Genomic DNA, 7768 nt, shown 5'->3' with positions numbered 1-7768 from the left:
GCTCCCCATTTAGGGAAGTCAGCACTGAATGGAATATCAGGCCATCAAAAGTGAAAGTCTCCCGACTCCCATCACTGGTTAGAAGGCCGATTACTGTCATGACAATAAGGGCATCCTCCACTCTCAGTGCCATAAACTGTGATGTCATCATGCAGCACTTTTGCCCTGCCTTGTACGCCAGCAAATCCATGGCCTAAATGCAGTGTGCAAGCAGAGTTTGTGCCCCTACAGCTCCCTGGGGATGTCTAGTTGGCCTCATTAGTAAATAATTTCAGCAGTTAGTAATAGCAGCGTTTCAATCCGAAATATTCAAAGCCTTGGGCAAGCATTAATTAGGCTGTTCCGCTGGACATTTGTAATTACACTTGATTTACAGATCAGTAAACTGAGGCACAGACTGGCTGGGCGAGTTGGGTATGGTCAGTGGGAGATCTGGGCATCCCTCACTCACAGTGCTGTGCTTTAACCCTAGACCCTTGAAATAGCAGGACAATGTCAGCACTGTGCTGTATGGGATCCTAGGAATTGCTCTAACAGTTCAGATCAACAGTCCACCCAGCCCAGGAGCCTGACTCTGGATGGGCCAGTTCCAGGGGCTGTAGAGGGAAGCGTAAACCCCTATAATGGACACGTAGGCACTACTATAAGCCCATTGGCTTAACATTCTGCAGTTACTTATCAGTGTATGTCCTAAAGCATGGACATTTTAATCCCTTCTCGACATTTACCCTCTTCGGGTAACTGCAGATAGACATGTTATTCAGAAAGGTGGGATTTTCAAAGGAGCTTAAGGGAGTTAGGTGTCCAAGTCCCTCTGAAATCCAATGAGATTTGGGTGCCTAACTCTCAGAAGCTCCTTTGAAAATCCCAGCCTCAATCTCTAATCCCATTCTGAATCGTACTAAGATCTTAGTCTCAGTAATGTCTTGTGGCAGTGAGTCCCACAAGTCCATTAAGCTTTGTGAAATTAACAGTTTTCTTTTAATGGCTTAAAATGTGTGTTGCCTTTTAATTTCACTCTGTCATGGCAATGCTGTGGCCCAGAAGACTCCACCCCCAAAACATGCTCAGCCTCACTTATCTGCTGTCGTCTGGGATAAAAAACTATTGCCAGTGACATGCAATCTGCATGCAGTCTGATGTCTCTCAGTCCTCCAGTCCCATCCTCTCCCAATAGGTATCGCTGCAGGGAATGGTACAGGAAAGCTGGCTCTGTCTAACCCCAGCCTTTTTCGGTGTAGAGAATGCTGAATGCTGAATGAGTGCTGTGTGGAGGGCCATGGATACTCCAGTTCCAGCCTCTCCCAGCAAGAGTCACTGTAGGGAACGGTATAAATGCACAATCCGTGAAAGCTGGATTTGTGATGCCCGTATTGTTCTTGCAGGTGGCTTCCCCTTCCCCCTTCTTTTTTAACTTGAATTATATTTTTAAAATTAAAAATGAGTTTCACCAAGAAAGGAAAGCAGACACGCACACACACACACACTTCTTGTGCTGGCAAAGACCTTGAGGAGCAATTTTGGCCTTGCCTCAGAGAGAGCTGGAGAGCAGCCTTTAATCAGTTGGAGATGTTCTAACACCTTCTTTTCTTCCCCTTTCACCCTATTTAACTTCCCTCCCGCGCCAAAATCAGGCTGAATAGTGAGCATGAGAAACCAGGCCGAGCAGGGATGGCCCTGTGCCCCTCGCTTTCTTTTGGGATCAGCGTTTTGGCGGGACCATTTGTGTTCCCTGAGCCAATCTCCCTCTGCAACAATGAGGGCTCTAATCTCAGGGCAAGGGGGTTGTAAACGTCTCCACACAGAGAAGAATGCGGAGGGGAGTGGGAGGCGGAGAGAAATCATCCCCTCCCACCCCTGCCACCACCAAAGAAAAAAAATTCTTAGACCTGAAGGAGTCACCACGAAATTCCATTCAACTGACAGAAAAGAAATCAAATCCTTTTAAAGAGAGCCCACTTTCACCACAAGAATGCTCCCTGGGCCTTTTGTCCTGCTGCTTTGCTTTCTTACAGTGCTGAGGAAACTGCTCCAATACATTAACCAGTTTAACTTGCTTGTGACCCCCTCTGCCCAACACACAATGAGACTCTTCTGCTTTTTTCCCAACTCCTTTTCAGTAGCTAAATCTCCTGCTGTTCCTCCTCTCGCTGTGTCTTTTGCTCAACCTTTCTCAGGCTTCGTCTTCAGCCTGATGAAATAATAACGCTTTGCATTTCTACAGCGCCTTCCTCCTGGGATCTCAAAGTGCTTTATGACAGGTTTCAGAGTAGCAGCCGTGTTAGTCTGTATTCGCAAAAAGAAAAGGAGGACTAGTGGCAGCTTAGAGACGAACAAATTTATTTGAGCATAAGCTTTCGTGAGCTAGAGCTCCCTTCATCGGATGCATCTGATGAAGTGAGCTGTAGCTCACGAAAGCTTATGCTCAAATAAATTTGTTCGTCTCTAAGGTGCCAGTAGTCCTCCTTTTCTTAAAGCACTTTATGTTGATCTCCCCGCATGAAACCCCTGTGGGGTAAGCATTACCAGCCCCATTAGATGGATGTTTAAAGCTGAGGCCAGCAGGGCCTGAACCCAATTGAGGCCAATGTGACTTGCCCGAGGTTACACATCACATCGGGGCAAAGCTGGAAACAGAACCCAGGAGTCCTGATTGGGCTACAGCAAGAAAGCGGCGATGAGAAGTCAACTAAAATCAAGAGTGGAGAGCACAGAAGGGTAAATATGGTGCCACCATTTTTCTAACAGTGATTAATGCAAAGTCTCTTGTGCTATGAGAAGAAGAAAAAGATCAGTACCCAAGGAGGAAGAAGGATACATCTGGAACTGCATCTCATTGCTACCTTGTACTCCCCTCCTCTGGTTGATGTATCCACCTGTTGTTTCTTGTCTTATACTTAGATTGTAACCGCTCCAGGGCAGCGGACAACTTTTTATGTGTTAGTGTCTAGGCCAGTGAGGCCAGGGCCTCCAAGTGTTGTTGCAGACAAAAATAATAATTAATAATAGAGCGACTAATGTATTCAAGAGGGAGCTTTGAAGCTATGGTCAGCGAAGCATGTAAGTTGTTCAGTGTGTACACGCCAAGCCCAGCATTTCTCTCTGATGATCTGTTCCAGGGGTTCTCAACCTGGGGGGTCAGGATCCCTCAGGGGGTCACATGGTTCTTACATGGGGAGTAGCGAGCTGTCAGCCTCCACCCCAAACCCCTCTTTGCCTCCAGCATTTATAATGGTGTTAAATATATAAAAAGTGTTTTTAATTTATAAGGAAGGGTCGCACTCAGAGGCTTGCTATGTGAAAGGGGTCACCAGTACACAAGTTTGAGAACCACCGATTCTATTCACTTTTACTCTTATGAGTTTATTTGCAATTTTTTTAAATAGTACTGGGAGACTGCAACTTATCCCTCAGGAGCACAACTAACTGCAAAAGCCACCTGCTCAGCAGTCCTGTAGGACAGAGGTCCTCAAACTTGGTGAGACAAAGCAGCACTGGCAAGATGTATTTGTCTTGAGAGGCCTATAGAAAGGAATCGTTGTTTGGATTCAACAGCAGTTAAAAGCCAGACATAGGCCTGCGCAATCAAATATTGGAGCTGGAGTTTAATGTCCCCAAAGTGGGAGGGAATTCAGCCCCAGCTGCTCTGATCCATCTAGCTCACTCTAGGGGTCAGTCACAAATGGGGATCCAAACGGAACAAGAGTTGGGTGGGTTTGAGACAGGGATTTGGTTCAGCCATCTCAAATATAAACCTTGTTTCAGAGTAACAGCCGTGTTAATCTGTATTCGCAAAAAGAAAAGGAGTACTTGTGGCACCTTAGAGACTAACACATTTATTTGAGCATAAGTGTGATGAAGTGAGCTGTAGCTCACGAAAGCTTATGCTCAAATAAATTGGTTAGTCTCTAAGGTGCCACAAGTACTCCTTTTCTTTTTGCAAATATAAACCTGCAGCTCATCAGTTCTGTTCTTGCCCTGCAGTTTTAGGGCAAGAGTGGGCATGCGTTCTGGGGGCTGCATTCTGGCAGCCCAACTTTAGGAGGCAGGCCGAGAAAATCCAGCTCAGAGTGCCTCTCTTTGTTAGGGTTGCCAAGCCTGACTGTGCAGGAGACCCAGGATGTATGGCATCATGCTTGCAAGAACCCAGAAGAAGAAATGCTGACATCATACAGCCCAAATTCCCCTCTCATCCCCAAGAGGTGGTTCCCCTAGATCAGGGCTGGGATACATTGGTGGGGCGGTGAGGGGGTGTGTGAAACTTGCAGTCCTGCTCCCTGTGCTCGACGTGTTTTGAGTATATAGAGGAGAGTCTAGTCTCCAGGGCTGTCTGTCTAGCATGTTTTCCCCGTCAGGACAAGGCAAAAGAAAGGGGCACTACAGACATGCATTTAGCTTATGCAAGACAAATAAGCAATGCTCCTTTCTTCTCCCTTAAGCCATGCATTTAGCTGGCACCTTAGCAATGCTAGCCTCTCCCTGATTACCCAGAGATCACCAAAGAATACGTGGAGACAGGTTAATGCCATTGAATGCCAAACTCCACGGTGGCTGCACAGACATGAACAGGGCAGGAAAGAATTAACTTAGAGCTTATCACCAACACCAGTCTCCTGATTCCAAGGTCTGGATGGTACCATGTTGATCTTGAGATGGGCAAAAGCAGGTGCAGAATGTGGTGGAAGGAGAAGAATCTCCCAGAGGCTGTTCCATCGGGTAGACGTTCCTGAGCTGAGCTGGGGAAACAGGTCCCCTGCCGCAGGCTTGTCTACTGTGGGTGAAGACGGAATCAGAAGAGAGATGCCTGAAAAGGAAGTCTGTGGACATGCAGCTGGAGTTCAACATATTCCCCAGGGAGGGAGGGAACAAGGAAGAAGAAAGCCAGGCATCTCCTCTGCCAGGCAGTTGGCATCAGCTGGCTGACCACTAACCCTCAGTGGAAAGGTTCTATTCTGAATACAGCTGAAACCCCCAGCTATTCCCCTGCAGCAAACAGGGATGGGGACTCCAGTAATCAGTTTACATGGTGCCCTGAAGACTGGGAGCCTTGTCTGGATTTTGCAGTGTTGAGACTCCACAGACTCCTGACACATCGTTCTGAGCCCAGCAGCAGACAAACTCGTTATTGTTGCTGTCATTGTGCAGCGACTGCTGGCATGGACGGCAGGCTGGCAGCCGTGCAGCAGCTGGCCTGCCAGGAACATGAACATCTGTCTGCAGCGCTGATCCCCAGCCACTTCCGAGACCTCGAGAATGGATGAGCAGCTGGCTGAGGAGAAAGTACATTTCCTCCTGTTTGGCTCCTTCAGAAAGGGGCTCTGTCTTTATTCAGGATCTCGCCTATGGTGTTTTTCAGCAGCCTCTTGACGGGAGGTTTCTGTGCAATCAGCTCAGAGACCCAAAAAATTCATCAAAACCCCAAGCTGCAGAAATAATGTTTAGTCATGAGTTTGGGATTCGGTAACTCTATTTGTTTGGTTTGATGTCTATTAAAATAAGACTTCTTTGAGGGTTTTTTTGATGGCTCCCTCCTCAGACTCTCTCAGTGCCATATAAAACAAACCCATGTCTAAAGGCTTCCTGTGCATCTCCTACACCAGGAACATGATTAAAGGGTTGACCAGAGCAATGTATATCATAAATATGGGAAAATGCAAACAGTCCTGCTTGCCTTGGAAAATATTCTCCCTGCCTTCATCTCTGTTGGTATCAGTAGCATTGTTTATACAGCATCAGAGCTGAACATGGCATCTGACAGTAGTAAAACAGCGAACGGGACAAGGTCCATTCCCCACAGAGCTGTAGTCCATTATTATTTGTATTATGGTACTGCCTACAGACCCCAGGCAAACTTAGTCCCCTTGTGCTCGGCTCAGTGGAAATACACTGAGAAACAATCCCATGTACCCAGCCAACACCCTAGTCACTCAAAGATCTCAAAGAGCTTCACCAAGAAGGATCAGCACCGTTGTCCAGATGGGGAACTGAAAGCACATAGCTGCATTGGAATATGTTTGCTAAAATGTCCCACCATCTCAGCTTCACTGTGTATGCAGAGTCCCAGGTGGCAGCTGGTGTTCTAAGCACCAGGTCACCTATCCTTGCTTAGAGCAGGAGAACATCACATGGTTAAAATGCCAGTGGGCACCTTCTATGCTAGCTCTCCTACAGTAAAGTGGAGCTGAGGCAGTGGGGAATCACAGCAAATATCCTAGTACAGGCAGGACCCACAGAGGTTAACTTGTGAATTTTCCCAGGCTCCCAGAGACAAGAATGGGAACAAATCCCAAATCTCCTGATTCTCAGTTTGATCAATATGAGATAAGTGATGTTTGGGGGATAGGGGGGGTTAGTACTACCAGCCTTAGAAGAGGCTGGTGAGAAACTTTACAGTATGAATTGAGTATGTGATCTGGGTGGTCCGCTTCATGGTAACCTCTTGAATACAGTTGTGAGAAAATCCCACTGTGCCCAATCCTACTTTGGTCTCTGCTAATCAGTGTCCCTGTGCATTGACTGTTCTGCCTGCCATAATAAATCAGGCAGAAATTGAAAAGTGGGGGAAATAGAAACCAAAGAGGTAATTCAATTTATAACAAGGTTGTTCCCTGTTTGGTTTGGTCACACTACACAGCCATGTAGAAGTCCCAGATCAACACACAGCTTCAGAATCTCAGGGTCTGGGGCCAGCAATAGCTGGACAGAAGCCAGGGCAGGCAATACAGACAACTCCTGCACAAGGAAGCAGAGAACAGTTTCACAAAGATACGGGAGAGCTTCCATTCCGTTAAAGATATTGCCGTGAGTGAGTGCAGGAGGATGGTGAGTCTGGGATATGGAGGGACTGAATAGGGCTGTACAGACACTATTCAACATCACCACAGAGATCATGAGGATGAAGGCAACTTTGTGAAATAACAGCAGGTATTAGAGGCAAGGGGGAAAGAATCACTGGAGGCTAGGGACAGCTGAAAGTGGGGTGGCAAGGGGATTGCTCATAGAATCATAGAATATCAGGATTGGAAGGGACCTCAGGAGGTCATCTAGTCCAACTCCCTGCTCAAAGCAGGGCCAATCCCCAATTTTTGCCCCAGATCTCTAAATGGCCCCCTCAAGGATTGAACTCACAACCCCTGGGTTTAGCAGGCCAATGCTCAAACCACTGAGCTATCCCTCCCCCCCAAACAGACAGAGACAGTTTGGTAAAGACTGCATTGGTGTACCACATGCAAAGTAGAGAAGGCAATTTCTTCACTGCCTACCCTGAAATGCTTCAACAGAATAATGAAAAGGAGTACTTGTGGCACCTTAGAGACTAACCAATTTATTTGAGCATACGCTTTCCTGAGCTACAGCTCACTTCATCGGATGCACCGATGAAGCTCACGAAAGCTTATGCTCAAATAAATTGGTTAGTCTCTAAGGTGCCACAAGTACTCCTTTTCTTTTTGCGAATACAGACTAACACAGCTGTTACTCTGAAACCTGTCAACAGAATAATGTGTCTAGAAACTTTCAGAAATGCCCCCTATGATAATATTACACAATTCTTGAGCTGAGCTCAGAAAGCGAAGTCGATTGGGCAATACAGCTGACTCCATGACCATTAGAGATGAGCTCCAGCAGCAACATTTGAATCTGGACTTCAAAAGCGCTACATTTCAAAGGTATTCAGATCAGGAGTTTGGTTTAGTCCATTTAAAGAGAGAATCCATTTGCAAAATGTAGATCTCGCTCCAAGTTTACATTTATAAAACCTCCAACATTT

This window comes from Lepidochelys kempii, chromosome 10, assembly GCF_965140265.1.
Source record: "Lepidochelys kempii isolate rLepKem1 chromosome 10, rLepKem1.hap2, whole genome shotgun sequence".
NCBI lineage: Eukaryota > Metazoa > Chordata > Testudines > Cheloniidae > Lepidochelys > Lepidochelys kempii.
The sequence above is the reverse complement of the archived record's forward strand: the minus strand, read 5'-3'. Positions refer to the sequence as shown.